This window comes from Drosophila guanche, unplaced genomic scaffold (genome assembly GCF_900245975.1).
Source record: "Drosophila guanche unplaced genomic scaffold, DGUA_6, whole genome shotgun sequence".
Classification (NCBI taxonomy): Eukaryota; Metazoa; Arthropoda; class Insecta; order Diptera; family Drosophilidae; genus Drosophila; species Drosophila guanche.
This window is the reverse complement of record NW_022995750.1, coordinates 1,822,159-1,842,027: the sequence shown is the minus strand read 5'-3', so window position 1 is coordinate 1,842,027 and position 19,869 is coordinate 1,822,159. Positions and strand designations below refer to the sequence as shown.

The following is a 19,869-nucleotide window of genomic DNA, read 5'->3' as shown; positions in this document are numbered from 1 at the left end:
ACTTTGTTGCAGGTGTTTTTTTTGTATCTGTAAATATATTTATTAATATCTAAAAGCTTTGATTGTTCAAAAAATATTCAAGGGATACTTGGAAAGATATGTATCACCGGGGGGAAGCACCCAACGTCAGTCGGATGGTGACCTGAACACCTGACGTGGTCATGGAGTATCTGTATCTATATATGTGTCCATGGCACCCCGGACTCCCATCATCATGACATTCTGATCACATGTGGCGCCTGTGTACTCGTAATCTTCCGCAGAATCTGTCCAGTCATTTCCAGAACTTAGATCTACCAATTTGATGTCCGTTCCAGCCAACTAAAAAGTGACTATTGTAGCACTTAAATAGTTTTATTTTGTATCAGTGTGTTTGTATGTATTCCCTATTGTTTTGCTTGATATGGGGCTTGGGTGGTGGGGAAGAGAACGGCAACAGGTATGGGCAGGGACCGGCAGTCCCGACCATACGTATCGCGAGGTGCGAGTTCCAGATAACCAACGTGACGCCGCCTCACGCGAGATAAATAACTTTACCCCAGAGTCCGAGAGAGAGAGAGGAGAGAAACTTTTGCTAATAACAAATATGACATTTAAATATGCCCAAAAGATATACACATACATTGTACACAAGTGCAACTGATAGCAGCACATTTCTGATATTTTCCATATTACAGCAGGAACGATGTATGATGTGTGGCATGTGGGTGCGGAAATTGAAAAGAATTATTTCATCACTTAAGGAAATACCCATGCCACGGGGATTAACCAAACGCTGATAATTCCCAAAGGGATTTATCTCCATAATTAGAGCTTTGATGCAATAGCAGAGTTCTTTTTCGAGTTCCCAAACAAGTTGTAATTTTCCCTCCCAAAAATATTCATTTCGTGGGGTGTGGGAGCTTTCTGTTTGTCGTTTGGTAATCGCTTTAGGTAAGCCGCCAACCAGAACAAGTAACTTATCTTGACTCCTAATGACTCCTTTTTTACGACAAACAATTGCACCCAAATAATCAAGTCATAAAATTGCGTAAAAAGAGTGCCCTGTGGCTGGGTGGACTCTTTTGCGGCTCTGCCAGGCGGTTCGGTTTTCCCCACTCGATTAAATATGCCAGGGGGGTTCGTTCTTTGTAGAGTTAGCGGGACACGCTTAGGAGTAGCTAGAAAGGAAGATAAGTTCATGCTTATGCATATTAAATTACTGTATATTTATCTAGTAGTTTCGTGGAATAATCCATCACCATTCCGCCATCAGCCATTATTGAGCATTTGTATCAATGCATGTTTAATATGTTTTATTTATAGATCGAATCGCTTGGCTAGTTACCGCAATTGATTTCTTTTCTTATTTTTCTCGCTCTTTTTATTTAACGAGTCAATTTCTTATTTAGCGAATGCCGTTGTGGCTCACTGTGGTTGCTGCTGTTGATTGGACGCATTTCAATGGCAGTCCATACTCCACTTCGGGCAGCCGAAAGCCACACCACTCGATTCGACTCCACTTCGGTCTCTGTCTCGTGGCTTGTTTGCTTGCACGTTCATTCATAAGCTCGAATAAAAAATTCGAAAACAAACAAAACCGCCAACAACCAGAAAAATTCCAATACAATTTTCATTAACATACACAGACAAAGGAAAAACGGAATTCCACGAAATAGAAAAGCCAACGAAGAAAATGGGGTGATGCGTACGAACATAAAACGTAACGAAGCATACCCAAGACATCATCAACAATAGCAAACCATCGAAGGCCTAGCCTAGCCCAAAAAAAAACCCGTCGAAACCAATCCATTCCATCAAACACATCGAAATCGAATCGAAAGAGACCAAAGACCAAACCGAACCATTACAAGAGACACCTGCGAAAACGCACAAATAATAATGAAATGCCAGTGCGCTCCACAAGAAATTAACTCCGATACGTGAGCATACAAAATTAAACGGCTTTTTTCGGGGCATTCCCACATTCCACATTCCACACGCACACACGCAGCGCAGCACAGCAAAGAGAAGAGACTAAAAAGCGGGCTGGAAATTCGAAGATCATGACGTAGATATGTATGTACGCAATGTCATGTCGTGTCATGATGAATACATTCTACATGCGACGTTCGTACAACACGGATATGGACCACATAGAGATGAGATGAACATGGAATAGAGATGAGCTTGAACACCATTTGTGCCCCAACTTGTTACTTAATTCGTTAATTTTTAAATTCCATCTCTAAACAATTCCATATCGCTTCCATAGAGCAGTCGGTAAGCGTGTCACCCATAAAAAGACCCCACCGATAAGAAGCGTAGAGAGCGGCGAGCCATCATCATATCGGAAATCTATTAAGTTATAGCAAAAACAAAAGCAAAAATATAAAAACATCTGATTACAAATCCAAAATACCGATCCATGTGCGTGAGCCAAGTCAGTGGCGCGACGGACTGTCGCATTGAGCCAATTTGGAGAGACGTCATGCGATAACGATAGCAGCCAGGACTGAGATTTTAAACAATCAAGAGGCCCGACACTTAATCCTAGAGAAACTTTCATTCTCGTGACTTACACTATTCGTTATGCTACATAGGCCCCTAGACCTTGTGCATACATATTTATTGCCGCATCACATGACCAAAACCCGGTAGCCGGTAAAGCTCCAGGAGAGCCTTGTGACAATCCCAATAAGCAGTCACGTTCGTATCAAAATATACATTGTTGATTGCACACACAAAGTATTTTTCATTCTTGTTGTGTTTATCGCATCAGTCGAGCATTTCACACACGTCATCAACGTCATCACCGCCACAGAGATTGCGCGCGCGCGATACATCCTTGGGCCTATGATGAGGTACTGCCGTTGTTTTTCCAGTTGCATTCTTACTACGATTGTAGAAAGCGCCCACAAGCGCATGCACATGTGGTTTGTTCAATGAATTATTATTATTATTCAGAGTCGATCGGCAGGCATTGAATTTCACAATAACAATAACAAGATAAGAGAGGTAGCCCCTCTACCCGTAGTAGTGCCAGGCGATTGTTGTTCCACTAAAACTAATGATACAGCCCAAAGTTCGTTTCAAGTTATTAGTTAAGAATTTTCTAGAATTCTTAAGGGATTAGTGGCGGGAAGTAAGACTATATTCCCCCCCCGGCCGCATCCAAATATATTCCCCACTCAATCACGATTCTTTATAGTTTTGGATGGCAGGTGGTCTTTACAAGTGTTTTGCGGATAGGAAAGTTCAATGAGAAGCATTCATAAATGAACCCCTCTGCCATTCCCAACTATTCCCCATTTATAAAGTTTTATTTACCCATGACAAATATTCCGTAGTAAAGGCTGGCTGCGGAATGAGCAATTTTTATGGCATTTCCGGTTAAGTTTTTCCCCCCTACTCTTCGGACCTATTTATTTTGTCAGAACATATTTCCTGGCTAAGGCTATACCAAAAACGCTAAAGGATTGTGTAGACCGAATATTTGATACCTATGCTTTTCCTTGAGCTCAACAATGCCGTGCCATGCATTCATTTTTTAATCTTCATTAAGATCAAATCATATATCGAGGCCACAAGATTTGTATAATCAAAATCAGTCGCGGAACGAATCTATTTAACTAACTTAAATATTCAAATCAAAGATTCTTCGTCACAGTTTTCCAGTCTTGTTATCTGCTAATCTTGATTGCTGCTAAAGTCATATAATTGATCGATTGAATTATGCCAAAGTGCCAGGAACGTGAGATCAAGCAGATTAACAAATATTTAGCCATAGGTCCCAACAGAGTAATACCCTTTCTAAGACTGTACATGTCATGTGCCATTTATGTATGGCAATGGGTATCAAATACAAAATATAACTATCGAGTGCTTTAGTTTCGTCGACAATCAATTGCAGTCCTTATGCTTGTGACAGGGGTCTGGCCGTAAATTACGATTAAATACCGCATACCATATTTCAATACCGTATATAATCTTTTGTCAACTATTTTTTGTTTACTTAGTATTTTCATTGGAATTCAGCACATTTTGTGGCTGGCTGGTGCTTATTTTTCTGTGGGTATTTCGCTGGCCAGGCCAAACCAGCAGCAATAGTTCAGACGCCTTATTGGGTTTCTGTTCTCAGAAGACATCGATTTGGTTTTGATTTGCTAGACAAGCATCGATACTCTCATGGATGTGGCTGCAACTGGAGCTTTGTGGATCAGCATGGAAGATATTCTGAAATCAGTGGATGTATTCTAATTGTATGGATTTATCCTTTCGTAGAATTTACAGGGTTTTCTACTTTCCCGTTTCTATTTTTCCTCCGATTTAATTGTAATTCACTTTATTTGAATTCAAGTAAAACAAGTTTCGCTGATCAATTGAATCGTGTGAAATATCTCGTTTCTCTCCCTCTCTGCTTCTTTTGTAGTTTCCTAATGTTTTGTAATTAATGCTTTGGCAATAATATAGCGCTGGCTCAGCCCCCAACCACAATCCCAACCCCAATACTCATGCCAATTCCACTGCCAATAATGATTAATTATTATAGAAAAAAGAAAAAAAAAACACAACAACAATTATGGTTTACATGGGTTAATGAATGAATCAAAGACCTTGGGTTTACTTGTTCCGGTCCCTGCACAGAAAGCCGACAACCAGGGCTCTAGCCCTTCTATATGTACCTCTCTCCTCTTCTCTTCTTCATCTATGTATATCCTTTCCAGTTTTGTTTTTTTGATTAACTTGCGGTTGGAGGTTCAAATCCGCTTTGGCTTATACAACATTTTTGTGGTTTTGTTGTTTATCAAGGTGTTAAATACGTTTGTACACACACACACACACACACACACATACGAACACTCGCATACAGATACGCGACACGCATACACACGTTGTTATTATTGAATGAATGGGGGCCCGGGCCCACACACACACACACACGACATGCGACATTCGAGTACGAGTACGAGTACGAGTACGAGCACAAGGCAAGCACAAAGCCGGCCCAGGGCTGGGGCGGTACATGCTGTCGATCCCATGGTACCCTGCGCTTGCATGTCTAGCGCACTCTCTCACCGCCTCTGCTCTCTCTTGATCTCTCTCTCTGTCTCTCTCTTGGAGTACTGGCTAAACGAAAATGCTGCAGCTGTATGCCTAAACAATATTTTACTGCTACTATTATTAAATCACAAATTAATATTATGCACTGCATTATCGCTGATCGCACTTGCAGTCGTCAAGCAGTTCATTTGATTTCCCGTTTAGAGAGTGCTTCAACGCTTGCTGTCCATCTCGCTCTTTCTAGCACTTGGCATGTGTGTGAATGAATGCAGCGACAGCCAGACGCGGCAGCAGCGAGTAGCGTAAGCAGTACACAAACAACTGCAACAACAACAACAGAATGCGAGGGAACGGTGAATCAAGTGAATGAAATTTTTTAGCGCGTCTCTTTTTTTTCCTTTCTGTGTGTAATGACATTTTCAAGTGTCCGACCCGACCCACGGCTCTGGCGCTCACTGTTTGTATATGTGTGTGTGTGTGTGTGTGTTTTGTGGGCTTTGAGTGTGGAATGCAAGTGAGTAAACAACGATAATTGTCAGGGGAAAGAAGCAGAAGGCAACAAAATATGATTTGATAAGCTTTCTGCGCTCTCTCTCTCTCTCTGTCTAATCTAGGAATGGGCATTTCCTCCCTCTCTTCCATTTAACATGCTCTGCCCTGCACAGTCCTCTGCTGTTCGTTGCTTTGCTTTCTGTTTTGATAGTGGGTTCAGTTAGCCAACAGTATTTTATTTGGTTACACTTATTATTTATGATTCGTTTCGTTTCGTTTCACTTCTTCTGCCTCTTCCATTGCCCAATTTTTGACGTGTGACTGGTGGAATGTGCATTGCACAAGAGGCAAGTCGCTCACCCCACCCAACCCCATCGCAAAGCCATGTGTGTGTAGCTGTGTTTGTTGTTTGATTTTGGTATTTGGAAGTTATCAATGAAATTGTGTTGCCTCTGCTCGGGCACCGGCGTGAGTAGACTAAAAAATGTAGTTATTCGATTTCATTCACAGGGCATACAGAGACCCCCCCTTTTGGGATCCCAACCCTCTCCCCACTGGGCCACAGACCGGAAAAATAACCCAAATCAGTTATTTACCTATTTGTTTAGTGTGCTGGGGTGTGCTTGCTATGTCGGTTTTCTTATCGCTCTCTTTGGTAACTGCATTTCAAGCTCTCTCGCTCCCTGGTGTCAGATGTCAGAACATATCATTCCATCCATGGAGGGCACTGAACTGTCAAGAATTTATGCCATTCATGGCAATAAATATGAAAAATATGAACGAACTTGTATAGATTCTGACTGCGATCTCATTGTAATTGGCAAATGATTTACCCCATTCATTAGTCTTCACTTTATACACAGAAAGAAAACAAAAAGCGAGGATCGAATGGAGAGAATTCTCATAGAAATGGGCAAAGATTTTCATTCCATTTCTACCATCATATCCCACCCATCGAAGGAGTCACTGTCGGCTCTTCCATGATGGCCACTGACATTTCTCTGTCACAAGTCAAGCTAATTAATTCAAACTGTATATGTCCTAAAATGATTTCATTCCACATCCCATCCCAGAACGAACCCCCCCGCCCTCACCCAACCAATGTTATCAGTTGCCGCTCGTGCGTCCACCCCCCGCCCGTTCATCTTTTCCTGTTGTCTACTTCGCTCTGATGAGATTCTGTTCTCCTTTGGCTCGCTCTGGGGCTTTGGGGCTATGTCTCGAGGCTTGTCAAAATTGACATTTGCTATTGAACCGTTCATAAAATAGGCGCCAGACAGATTGGGGCGCCTCCCCTGTGCGCACGGACAAAGGAGAATGCTCTCAGATTTTTCCTCAGATTTCATCTTTCGGTTTTTCTGGTTTTGTTTTCTTGTTATGATTTATTAAACATTCATTTGGTTTAATGAATTAATTTGATTTGATTTCGACAGCGTAACGGAAATACTTGTAGAATATATCAATCTGTGTATGTGTGTGTGTGTGTGTGTGTGTGTGTAAGCGCCAATTGAGGGGCGCCAAAAAGGCGCAATGCACGACGCAATTGTCTGAGCTAAACGCAAATCGAAAGAAAAACTGCATAACGAGAAGAGCAACAACAAGACACAACAATGACAACTGTACAGGAAAAGTATATTACAACGTCCGAGAGGAGGGGGGCGCAGTGAGGGGCAGGGCGGGTAGGGTAGGCTACGAGTCCCAGCACTAGCATAAAATAAAACGCAATACACTTCCACAAATGTCGAGAAAAAAAAAATACATAAAGACAAACAACTAGAAGGCAAAGCTAGCTTTGGGCAGAGAAGGGCCGAAGCTTTAGATACCCTTCGTGGATGGATGGTACTAGTTCATGGTATCTATGTACAAGTGTGTGTATGTAATATGAAAAACAAAAAGCATTGCGTGTGAACGATTCACTCAACTCTTTTTTTTTCACTGTGGAACACAACCACATTATAGTGATCCATGCATTGAAAGACCAATGCTTTGGGAGAGCTTTTTAAAATACATTTTTCCACCGATTTCATATTTTTTATATCATAATGTTTCTATGAAGCAGCTATCTAGGCATAATATTCGTTGCTGCTACAAACATCTGATCAACGGAATAATGTATACGCTTCTAGTACTTAGGGTATAGCATAAGAACAACAACAACAACAACAGCAATAGCTGTTAGGCTATTAAGTTCCGCTTAAATTGTTTTCACATTTGCCTTATGCCCCACCCCGCCCCGCACTAATGCTACAAGCATACACACAGATTCAACACATAGGCACAAAACAAAACACAAACAACAGCAGGAGGAGGAACGTTGGAGGAGCTGCGCACGCGTCACAATTTGTATTCCCGGTACCCAGGCGGTATATGGGGATCATTCTGGCTAGAGATAATGATCCAATCTGACCCCAAGGGATCTGATAGATATGACCATTCTGTACTTATTTTGATCTTTGAAAATGTGGCTGTACAACCTACAATACAGCCCATCTACTCTTCGAGTACCGGGTATAAAAAAGGCGCCGCAAATAAAGCAATAAACAAGAAATAAATATTGTTGTTGTTTTTGTTTCGCCCCCCCCCCCCCCTCTCCATCACTCACACTCTTGTTCTTTATTTTTTCTCATTCTCAAGAGAGGTTTTGAAAACTAACTCGCAGCTTCTCGCAGCAACAGACCAGACCGGACCAGACCCTGTTCTGAAAGCTCCAATTCCAGGGGCAACAACAACCAGACAAACAACAAGAGCAGACAGACAGACGCAAGTTGAATGAACACAGAGAGCGGCGACAACAATAACAACAACAACAGCAGCTAGCAACAGCAGGGGAACCGCAAAGAAAAGGTCTACCACATCCTAGAGGCAAACATTTGAGAAACAAAGCGTCCGAAGCTTTAATTACATATAATTTTATTCTTACCGATCTTCCGATTATTTGTTGATACTGCCCGTTCCTATGGCAGCTTTATGATATAGTGATACGTTCTTGACGGATTTTGGATCTGCAAAAGGAAAAGTAGGAAAGAAATTTTGTAAGATATTTCAGCGGAGAAATTTTGAGTTTTGTTTCACAAAACAATTTAGGGTTCCAATAGAGAGAGTTCCTCTTCTTGAACAGAGGTTGGGCGGAGGATGAGAATGGGAATTGTTTCGTTATTTATTTAATAATTATAAATAATACATTAGAGTTTAATAATATTATGCAAAAGAATCTCAGAATCTCACAATAATTTCAGATTACTAAAAGCAGTAATTTCAATAGAATTAATATTCGAGAGCAGTTTGATTTCATTAATATTTGATTTAATTTGATTGCCTTTTTTTCTAGCTTTTTTGTTGATTTTTGTTTTGCTTTTTTCCGCCTGCCTTCCGTCATATTTGTTGCTGTTCTCTGTCCCGTCTGTTCCCTCTATTCTCTCTCTTTTTTCCGTTTTCGTTTTCGTTTTCGTTCTTGTTTCTGTTTTATTATTGTTGTGACTCTTGTTCTTCTTCCATTTAGTTGCTGATTTTTGTTGTTGTCGTTTGTTTATTCAATTCTCCCTCTGCCCACTGGCTACCGCTGCTGCCGCTCTGCTATTGTTGCTGCTTTTGTTATTACGTATTGTAAAAATTGACGTCTTCATTTTTGTTGTTGTCTAATTTATTTCTATTTCTACGCCGCCGTTGGCTCGTCCTCAGATTGAAAAACAAATTACCATAAATGTCGTTTATTTTGTAATTGTAATTGTAATGCATTAATTGTATTACAAATATTGTTGTAGCGCGCGCCAAGAGCACACAGAAACTTCCATAAAATGTAGCGAGATTACGGCCCACTGTGAGTGCGAGAGAGAAGTTCAACGAAATTCTAGAATCAGAAATAGAGAGCGAGAGAGTAGCAACGGGTAAATGAGAGTAAGCAGAAGAGATTCAAGCAGTGCCGAATTTGTGGGAACATGGGATGAGCTACTTACAAAATAACCCTGTCGGGTATTCTGTTGGGTTTTTTGACTCCAACAAGCCCCCCCTCTTATATTTCTTCACCTCTGCCAAACCTACTCCCAGCTTTAAAGTGCATTTGTTGGTGGAAACCCCATGAGCGACCCTATTTTCGATGGGTATTTAATGAAACATTTGACCAGTAAAGCCATAAAGTAGCGCAATGCATGATGCGGCACGCACTCGAACACGCAGCTAAGCCCAACCGCAAGAAGAAGCGGGGCAAGAAGAGGAGTAGGAGGAGCAGGAAGCAGAGCGCGTGTCCAAAGCCCAGGTTTACAGTTGTTCGGGTCTGACAAATCAGATTAGATGGAGAGGGACAAGACTGGACAGACAGAGAGAGAAATCGAGTGAGGGGTTCACCATCCCCTCGTGAGACCCACTCTGGTTGTTTGGTATTGGCCCCGAACGTGGTATAAAAATAAAACAAGAAGATCAGCAGACGACAGACACCACAAGACCCTAAAGGAGGGGAGCGTGAGCCAGGGACAGGGTGACTGCCATGCTAGGGGGAGGGAGGGAGGTAAAGACTGAAAGCGAATGCTGGCGACAGCTGAGGCACAAGACTTACATCGATCACACTTTTTATGTCACATGAAGAATCGCAGTGGGCAAACAAGGCGGAAGAACAAAAACAACACGCGATTGCAGCGTTGGCATTTTGGCGAGACAGTTGGGTGACACAGAGAGAGAGACGCCAACAACAAGAACAAGAACAAGAACAAGAAGAACAGCATCCAACCAGACGCGATACATGAGATCCCCCAGAGGAGTCCCAATACCCCATACCCATCCCCATGGCATGATCTAAGTATTGCCAGGCATGCAGGCAGGGCAGACGATCAGACACCAAATCCAACACCAAATCCCAACCAGAAGACAGGGGGGCTTACAGGCCATCTACTGATGGCTACACGTAAGAAAGAGAGAGAGAGAGAGAGAGAGAGAGATGAGAACTGTGTGCGGACGAGGCCATTAGATGATCGCCCCGTCTAATTTTAAATGTCTGTGCGTTTAAGTTGCAAGGAAAAAATAAATCTACATAAAACGTAAACAACACAAAAAGTTGTATTTCATTCCCATTTCATTTCGCTTTGTTTCGGTTCTATTTGTTTCTTTCGCTTGTAATGACAGATCACAAGATCTCGATCTCGCTCTCGCTCTCGCTCTAGCTCTAGTTCTCTCTCTAGACTGGGGTTCGGCATCTGCGTAGATGTTGCTAAGGGTGATTGTCGGGGCTGCTCCCAAGGGTTGGCATAAAATGTAAAATAGACCTTTACATAGAACCGACTCGTTTATGCGAAATAAAATGGTAAAGGTTGGTAAACATGTTGACAAAATGGCATCTAGATCTTGTAAATGTAAGGGGAGAGGCCCATGGAAGGAAATATTCAACTGGAAGAGTGCCGAAAAAAGCTATGTGAAAGCGGTAGGCTGGAAAGATTTATGTAATGAAATAAATTAGACAGGGATGATTCTTGGTACCAAGAAAAAATTCGGATCTATGGAAATAAGATCTTCAATCACAATTCCTTGTTAAAGCAACTTCTTAAATATTTATTTTTGTTATAATTTTTGTACTCTGTACATCAGATTAGCTTCTACCGCTCTACCCTTTATGGGTATATCCAATTCTAAATGCCCATAATCAATCCTGTGTCAATTAAGCAAATGAAGACCATTTCCGTAATATCTGTACAACAAACAGACTCTGATGTCATCTGTATTTTGGACCAACTATGTGACCAATGAAAGCCTAAAGTAGATTTTTCGATTCAGAAACATTGCTTCTAAGCTTCGATTAGTCACAAGCTGGAATTCCGTTCGATTGAGTCACACGAAAACAAATGAAGATTTCTATGGAATAGGAGAATGGTCTCATATCTGATGATCTGATGGCATAAGAATCCGCCCTCAACGAGATACATTTTCCATACTCGGATGGGGAAAGTCATTTCACCTTTGCCCCGCGTTTCACGACGTTCCTATCCTCCCCACACGAATTGAACTCAAACTCTCATGGCCCCGCGGTATCTGTCTAGTTCTGGGGCTTTGTTCCCCTCCCCCCATCTTTAGTGGTCGTTCCCCCAAGGACTTGATTCGTTCGCCCCCCAGCAACCCCGAAAAGATAATTTCAACTTTTCGTTTATTTTTAAACTGCATTTTCTTTCTGTTTCGTGGAGCCGGAGAGAGGGGCCACTGCAAATGGTTTGGGGAAAATTAAAAATAGCAAAAAGCATTTCTATAAAATAAATAACACGAGACAAAAACCAGCACACACAGTCACAGTCACAGTCACAGTCACAGTCCCAAGGGGGAACACTCTCCTCTACTCTACTCAAAAGGTGCATTTCTGGGGTCTGTGGTGCGCGCGTCGTCGTCTGCATTTTCTTAATTTAATTTTCGTGTTTCAGTTCACGATCAATTTAATTCTAATGATTGTAATTAAAAACATTTTGCCAGACGGAGCAGCTCTAGAGTGCAGCTCGTCTGCTCTGACGCCCACTCACGAGCAGCCCGAAAAGCAAAACATTTACGAAATGAAAAACAAGTAAGAACTGGGCGCATCGGTGGGTTATTTTGAATAGAAGATGTGCACAGTATTTCGTTCTACGAGTATTTGTTGTCATTAGCCGAGAAATCATGTTTCAATTTGAGATACAAAAGATGACACAAAGAGTGGTTCTCTTTTGACAGGAAATAAATATCATAATCCATGGTATATTGGTTTTAAGTATACACTTTATACCCTGCTTCACATGCAGTCTACAGGGTAAGCGAGAACGCAAACGTCAACAATGAGACAGTCGAAATAGTTGCAGTTTCGTTCTGGCAGATCGTCATCAAAATGCACTGAAAATGCACTGAAAATGCACCTCTCTCCATGCCCCCACTCTTTGCCGAATTTCAATCATCTGTTGTGCATTTCAATTTACATTTAATTGTTATTGCAACTGGGGGCAGGACATTAACATGTTTGTACAGAAAAACCGCTGTAGCTTAAAGTATGCTCAAATCTTTAGTTCCTAGAGAGCTGAAAGGTATTCTATCTTTGTTCAATTTCGAGAACTAAGAAATATAAATCCATAAGTCAAATTTCCAGTCCACATTGCAGGTGTTTAGCGTCTACTTTTTGTCCAAAAGATTCTGCAATTTCTCTCAAGATAAACTCAACTTTTATGCTACCCCAAGCAACAAGAAGAAGGGGTGCAAACCCCTCCAGCTGCACATAAAAAAAAACTTTGTATACAAAAGCAGGAAAAGCCATAAAAAGAGCTTCTCTCTGCTTGGCATTAGTAGGTCAGGCCAATATAAATCATAGAACGGCATTCCGTTCCCAGCCAAGCGCATTCCATTCCCATTCGAAAAGTCCCATGGCCATGCCACGCACGCACTGAGTGTCCAGTCCACACAGCATCCCATTGTCATCATAATCCCCAGCACATCATCATCATCATGTTGCTGCTGCTGCTCTGGCATCCCGGATGCATGGATTGGGGCTGGGATGGCATGGGATGCATGCAAAAAGCTCGAAGGCCGCAGCCCGAAGCTGCTACTGCAGATTGTGGGCTATAAAAAGCAAGCAACTAACTTTCCAAAAGCCAATAAGCGGCGCCGCTGCCATTCTCGCATACGGGAAAAACAGATTGAACAAACCACAGTCATTATGCATAGTGTATGCAGGGGCAGGCATGGGTGACGACGACAACGACTGAAGCGACAGCCACAGCGACATTTAACTGAAAAATGCAATAAACAACATTCCAAGCTAAACTCCCATGAATACAACATGCATGTGGCACCCATCCACGCCGAGAGGCAGCCTATCGAGTCGAGCCAGCTATAACAGTGCCGGGTCATTATGCGCATGTGTCGACCATTATCGTGCAATCATGCCAGAGATCTCCAGCACACTACACTAGTGGCCATCCATCCAGTGGGGGTACTGACTGCTGGATATGGAAGAGGCACAGTGTAGCAGTGGGTCACGACTGTGGCCAAGATAGCAGGTGGAAAGGAAACACACGTGATAAAGGAATCCCAACAGAAGCAGGAACTAAATTCATTCACCGACTGAGGTGCAAATTTCCCATGGATAAAAGGAACCAAAAAAGGGTATAAAAGTCCGACGCTGCTCGAGTGCGACTCGAGCCGCACAAGCGATTGCAGCCAAAGAGAAAGTCCAAGAACAATAGACCCCATAAAAATGGAGTAAAATTATTTAACTACAGCACTAAATTCGCCGACTGCTACTTATCAACATCCATTCTCTTGGATACTACATGCTACATGACTGAGTGAAGTGGTGGCCCACTTAAGCAGCCACTAACTCACCAACTAGCTAGCTAAACAAACTAACCAAGCAACCATCGAACGGCCTTGAGCCACCCATTTACCCCTTCTTTGAGCCACAAGAGAAAGATACAAAATAAAACTAGTTTTCTTTCTTTTACTTCAAAAAATATATAAAAATATGTGGCCCAGAGCCTCAAGAGGAGTGGGAGTAGCAGTACTTTCCCCCCCAGGGTTCCCCCATCCCCCAAATGACATTGTCAATGTCAATAGCAAGATCGTTCGTTTTCTCCACGTTGCTTCCTTTGGCGGAGACCACAAGACCACATACAGAATATGCGCATATCTTGAGGAGAGACTCTGTCGAGACGATGGAGATCTTTTCTTGTTGCATACGCTTAACGGTTTCCAACCTTTACCTGGTGGCGTACCCCCAAAGCTGGCACAGTGTGCTGGGGCTGCTGGCTGCCTGCCTCCACTTCAAGTGATTAATGAGCCCAAAACGGACAACAGATATTGCCTTGTACTGGCACTGGTACGGATACGATACGGGTAAGGCTTGTACGGATGGGATGTACGAGTACATACTGTACATATGTATGTATGTAGATGGTTTTTGGAAACATTCACAAGGTAGAAAGACAGACACACACTCTGGAAATTTGTGTCGACTTTTATGAGCAATTAAAAAACTATTACAAACCAGGGCCAAGCCGAGTGGCAAAATGCATTGTCCCGTGGCCTGTGCCGAGTCATTTTTATGTGAAACGATGACGTTTTTGTGTGCGCCAAACGAGTCGAGTGTGGGTCGAGGTCTCAGCCGCAGTCTCAGTCTCAGTCTCCTCTCTTTAAGAGCCGCTGCGCATGCGCCCCTGTCTTAACTCTCTTTATGGAATGCGGAAATGTTTGTTACCCCCACTCTCGTTGTGCTCATTTTTGTTGTATATTTATATACTTTTTTTTAGGGGTATAACTCTAAATGCACCCTAATGGCACACATAATGCGACACACACACTCCACTCGACTTGACTCGACTCTTATTTTTAGTTTGTTATTTATTTCTTGTAAATTAATTGAGGGGCCATTAAACTTTGTTTTAATGAGAAAGCGTGCGGGGACAAAGTGTCATTGAAGGGGTTGCTGATGTTGTTTCGAATGGAACAGATGGAAGAATACGCTTCCTGGTGGCCCTCTTTTTTGCTGTAATTAATAACTCCTCTTCCCTTTTCGTTGGCTCGTTTTTGATGCATTTGCGGGGACTATCTATGGCCTGGATATTTATTGCATTTCACAATTATCTGTCTCGCATAAATTTTAATTTCGTTGAGGGATCCTTTTATTTGTTTTATTAGGGTGTGTCTTTGTATGTTTTTTATTCAATAATATTAAGTTTCCACATTGCATGTAAAAGTTTCAGTGCAAGATTCATATCAAACCATTGCGATCAGGCCATGGCCACTCTTCTCTCTCTCCCTCTGTACTTCTTAAACATGCGCTCTCTCTCCGTCTTCCTCTCTCTCTCTCTGTGCATCTTCTCATTCGATTCGAACTCGACTTGGAGTTGGACTTCGACTTCGACTTCGACTCTACTCTCTCATTCACGCGCTGTTCACATAACTTAAAACGTGATTTTTACATGGCGCAAAATGCGCTCAGAGATAGAGAGAGAGAGAGAGAGAGAGGGAGAGAGTGGGATGCTGTGTTGCCTCTTCTTTCTTTGGCATTCTTGACTGCAACAACAACAACAAGAAGAATCAGCTACAGACGAAGGTCTGCCCCTCAGCATTGGAATGTGGCACAGCACTTTGCACCCTAGTCTGCGGCTGCGACTGCGACTGCGACTGCAGCTGTTGTTACTAGTTTTATTGGAAACAAAAACACAACAACAAGATAGCGCAAGAGGGGAGGTGGGGAGGTGGGGAAGCCAAGCAAAAGAAGTGAACACGAAGAAGTCGGACAAGAGGGAAGTGTACTGCATTTGTCTCTACATTTTACAGCATGTTAACTGTCTCCCGGGGGATAAGCATACGAAAACGAAAGAGAGCAAACGCCGCTGCCAGCTCATTGATGGATGAGAGGTGAAAGGGCAGAGGCGAAGCTATATTCGAGTTGTAGGATGGGACCGTGCCCTGCAAGTACAGTTTACAAATACCCTTAAAGGACGAGACTATAATTAAATGTTCCCATAATGTTTGCGGCGCAGAAATAATAAATATTGAAAACATTTTATACAAAATAATAATAAAATCATGCGAAAAAAATTAATCTAAATCGGATTATGTACGAATAAACTGAAATTGGTTACCCCCAGCTCTCAACCCAAATGTTTTCCTATTTTTTCAATCATTAATCTGTCAATCTCTGTCAAAGGGTATCAAATGCCTCGATTACTGCTAGTTTTATGAATTGTTTTATTGCGTAAAAGTTAATCGTGACATTGTTTCGACTTTCGTTTCAGTTTCGTTTTCGTTTTCATTATCTTTTTCATTTTTATTTCTGGTTACATCACACCAAAATGGGAGAGCATTAAACGGCAGCAGTCAACGCAGCCAGGCAGCAGGCAGCAGCAGTCAGCCATCAATCACACACACGCACGGGAAAATGGAAATAAATATAGAAGAAACAAAAGCAACAAAAATTGCAGTCGGAGTGCAAGCGAGAGAGCATAGAACGGAACAGGAGGAAGAAAGGAAGACGGCAGCTAGTGTGGAGAAACGACAGAGACGGAGATAGCCAACTGTGTAACGGAAGTGCGTCTAATTGAGCAACTGACAGAATGTGCGCGTCTGCACGGGAATGAGAAGCGACGGGACAGCAGCAGCGGCAACAGCAGCACGCCCCTAAAACGGTCGGAAATTATGGCCAGAGACAGTTGGACGACACCCTGCCCTCCCCCCTCCACGAGCCTTCACTACTGAGGGAAACCATGGATGCTGGCTGCTGGCTGCTGGCTGCTATCTCAATCAATGTCTGGGCTGGAGCTGGAACTGCCTCTGAGGGAATGACTGACAAGCAACACGTGGTGTGGTGTGCTGCCTGCCTGTCAGTTGGCCATAAAACCTTCAAGACTCTCCACGGACCGTAATGGAGGGTGGAGGATGATACCAAAACGCACATAAAACGCACTGCAAACGAATGTCTGAGTGAAGGAAGCAGCTGAAAGGCGCAAACCGAAGCGTGCAAGAAGACTCAAGGGGCGAGGATCGAAAACTGTCATTAAACTGATCATAAAGAGCACAGCTTAAAAGCTAAATTGACTATGAAAGAAGAGAGCATGAGAATTTATAAACTTTTGTAAGCAATCTTCAGGATGTAGGACGAGTGTGCCAGAAATATGTATATCTATAAAGGCAAGAATGCTGTAAATATGCATACATCAAAGTGAACCAAAGATCTGACTATTCCTTCTCAAGTATTCACTCGTTTGAATGGGGAAAGTTCAATGGAACCAGCAACACAGAATTCGCATCAATGGAAAGCCACTTATAAGTCTTATAATTGACCAACAGATCTCTGTCTACCAGAGACTTGGTCTGGGTTTGCCTTTCCAATTGAAACTATTTCCGGTTGCCCGACTCGATGGGCAACAAAAACAACATATAAAGAAACACATTAGTGCAATATACATATATGCATTTGTATGTACTAGAAATGTGTGCAATTGCTGTGGCATACCACATGCCACATGCCACATGCTGCCACTCACCACTCCTCTGCAACGTCTCAAGAGTGACTCCTGTGTCTGCTGTGCGCCACACAACTGGGGGAAATGCCCAGACGGTGAGTGTGCAATTGAGTGACTGTGTGATGCGGTCCGTTGCCTGTCTTGGCATGGTCTTCGTCTCTTTCCTCTGTCGTTCCCTGTGGTCTGCATCTGGAAACTGCTGGATAGGGGCTTAGGTCTGCTTCGTTCTGGTTTTTCCCCAAAGAAACGCTTTTTTTCCCTTGCCAACAAAAGCCAGGGAATGTCCCATGGGGATACAATTTAAAGATGCTTTAAGTAATTCTCAAGATGGAATTGGCAGCTTCTAAATAGAGGGTATTCCATAATTCGGTCTGACCATTCCCAGGTTCCCCCCTACTGATGCTGCTGCTGCCAAGTTATTATTATTGCAGTTGTTGTTGCGACAGACGCGCCATTTGTTACACATTATTTAGAATCCAATGCCCCCCCCCTCCCCCTCCTCAATCCCCTTTTTTGTTAGAATTTCCCCCCTGTTTGGGGTTTTCTTTTTTGTTTCATCCGGAATTTTCCCGATATTAATTGTGCCGTCGAGTTATATGGAACTGGTCACAGCGGAAATACCAAAGTGAAATATTGGAGGCTTCGTTGGATGATATATCCGTCACACCTCCAGCCAGCTACTGTACCCCCACTCCCATTGACAATCAAATCAGCATAAATTTCTCAAGAAAATTCCAGGTCGTCCCCTCGTTTCAAATACATTGGAATGTGACACAAATTAAGCACAAACAATGCAGAGACGGAGAAAGAAAATAAATAGAAATGGATTGGAATGAAATGAAATGAAATGGAACTTACCTTATGGATGGGATCTTGTATCGCTCCGTCTCCCTCTCTCTGGGCTTTGTTGCTGTTATAAATATTAAACACGTTCCCAGATAATATCAGCTTGATGCACTTTCTTTACAGCTGCATGCGCCCCAAGAAAACCTTTCGAAAAACACAACTGTAATTTTCCAGAGTATTATTTTCGGGTTAAGCGAGCAAATAGCACACACAGACACACAGCGTGTGTGTGGTGGTGGTGGAGGAGCGAGAGATGCTGGGAGAGAAAATCACTCACGAAATGTGGGGGATTTTCTGATCGAAATTTCTGATCGACTTGACCTCTCTCTCTCTCTCTCTCTCGCTCGCTCGATGTCTCCTTTCTTTTCTTTTCTTTTGTTTTTTTCTTTGACAAACAATTTAATTTATTTAGGTTATCATTTTTTTGCTTTTGTTGCGCTGCCTTTTACACAAATATTATTTTCTGCTGTTGTTGCTTTTGTCACATAACATTTTCTCACTTGTTTTCTCACATTTTTCACATGATTTTTTCTACTTTCACACCTTTGCTGCATTCGAATCAGATCACAGATCTTCACGTGATCTCAATGATTCATTACGTTGTTGTTGATCTGTAATGACAGCAAAGAGAGAAGGGGAATGTTAGTTATAACTTCATTTTTGGGAGTTGAGAAAGATAACGAAAAAATGGCATTTTATGAAGTTGCAAGTTCCCCCAAAATACCTTTCCACAATAAGGTCAACACCTTGCATGGCAGTCTATTTTTTTGTACAATCTTAATGGCCTTAAGGAATTCCTAACTCAACTTAACTCCACCTAAAACTGCAACACAAACTCAACAACTCTCACAATTCTCGCAGAAATAGCCATTAGGCCCCACCCAGAAAATTCAGCAACAATAACAACAACAACAAATTGCAACAACTTTCGCGCTAAGGAATAGATAAAAAGTGCACTGCAAGGCGGAATATAAATAATATACACATAAAATATGAGACAAAAACAACTTATTACAACATCAAAAAGTGCAGCGAGAAGAAGCATAGTCCAGCCACGCCTTTTTATACAACAACTCAAAACACGTTTGTCTGTGTAAAAAATAAAGTGCAGCCAAAAAATAAGGAATGAAGCCTAACGAAAGCTTAACAAAAGGCAAACAAGAAAAATCTACAGTAGGAACATTTTAGAGCTCCAAGATCCTACCCATTCCATGGATTCCCAAGGAAATGTATAACAATTATCGATTGATTTTTCATAAGAAAATTTAATTCATGATTTTTTTCTAATATACAATCAAAACTTTTGTTAATGCAATTCGATTTTTTATGCATAATTTCCCAATATTAAACTATTTGTATCGCTTTTTGCCTTTTCGTTTAAAAAGTTTTTCATGTTTTAATTGTTGGAGCTATTTTGAGCTCAAATGTTCAACCATACAACTGAAATCTATATCTTTGGGGCTACATAGTACAGTCATAAACTTAAGTATTATTACAGCAATAATATTAGCACAGCCATAATAAGTTTCAG

At 42.1% G+C, this 19,869-nt stretch overlaps 1 protein-coding gene across 5 annotated transcripts in view; it reads right to left on the bottom strand.

Annotated features, from left to right (window-relative positions):
- The window catches only part of LOC117586474 (insulin-like receptor), a 44,335-nt gene that overhangs the window by 12,929 nt on the left and 11,537 nt on the right, over positions 1-19,869 (bottom strand). For 2 of the 5 annotated variants that reach the window (XM_034276562.1, XM_034276565.1), the window contains exons 1-2: positions 18,351-18,733; positions 8,456-8,537 (exon numbers count right to left, since the gene is read on the bottom strand). The gene's annotated coding sequence lies outside the window, so the exon portion shown is untranslated. Of the gene's footprint in view, positions 1-8,455; positions 8,538-11,812; positions 11,818-18,350; positions 18,734-18,850; positions 18,950-19,869 lie in introns of those variants that run through there. The other 3 variants (XM_034276563.1, XM_034276564.1, XM_034276566.1) reach the window with 3 other exon arrangements.